The following is a 387-nucleotide window of genomic DNA, read 5'->3' as shown; positions in this document are numbered from 1 at the left end:
AGCAGGTTTCCATGTTGAAGAACCTCCATAAAGTTTCTCTCTGTTGTTGTGAATCTGATTGTGGTTTCTGCTGCTCTGTGTTACAGTGATACAGGGTCAGAGGGACTGGAGAGTGACTTACCCTCGAAAACACATCTGTGCCTCTAAAGGATCAACAGTGGAAATAAGCTGCAGCTACAGATACCCTTCCAGAATATATGGTTACGATACTACAGTTGAAAAAACATTCTGGTTTACTAAATGGATTAATGATGCTGTGGATCTGAGAACAGACTCAGACTACAGAGGTCGTGTGGAGTATAATTGTCGTACATGGAACATCTGCACTCTGACAATCAGAGACCTGAGAGAGAGCGACTCAGCTGTGTACAAGTTCAGATTCACAAC

The 387-nt window shown here is 42.9% G+C and overlaps 1 protein-coding gene across 1 annotated transcript in view; it reads left to right on the top strand.

The window, feature by feature from the left end:
* LOC111665619 (B-cell receptor CD22-like) overlaps positions 1 to 387 on the top strand; it is a 30,696-nt gene that overhangs the window by 27,105 nt on the left and 3,204 nt on the right. The window lies entirely within an intron of this gene.

This window comes from Seriola lalandi, unplaced genomic scaffold (genome assembly GCF_002814215.2).
Source record: "Seriola lalandi dorsalis isolate HSWRI2012SDOR001 ecotype SW California unplaced genomic scaffold, Sedor1 jcf7180002054656, whole genome shotgun sequence".
In the NCBI taxonomy this organism is placed as follows: Eukaryota; Metazoa; Chordata; class Actinopteri; order Carangiformes; family Carangidae; genus Seriola; species Seriola lalandi.
Note: the sequence above shows the minus strand (reverse complement) of the source record. Positions and strands in the feature narration are given on the sequence as shown.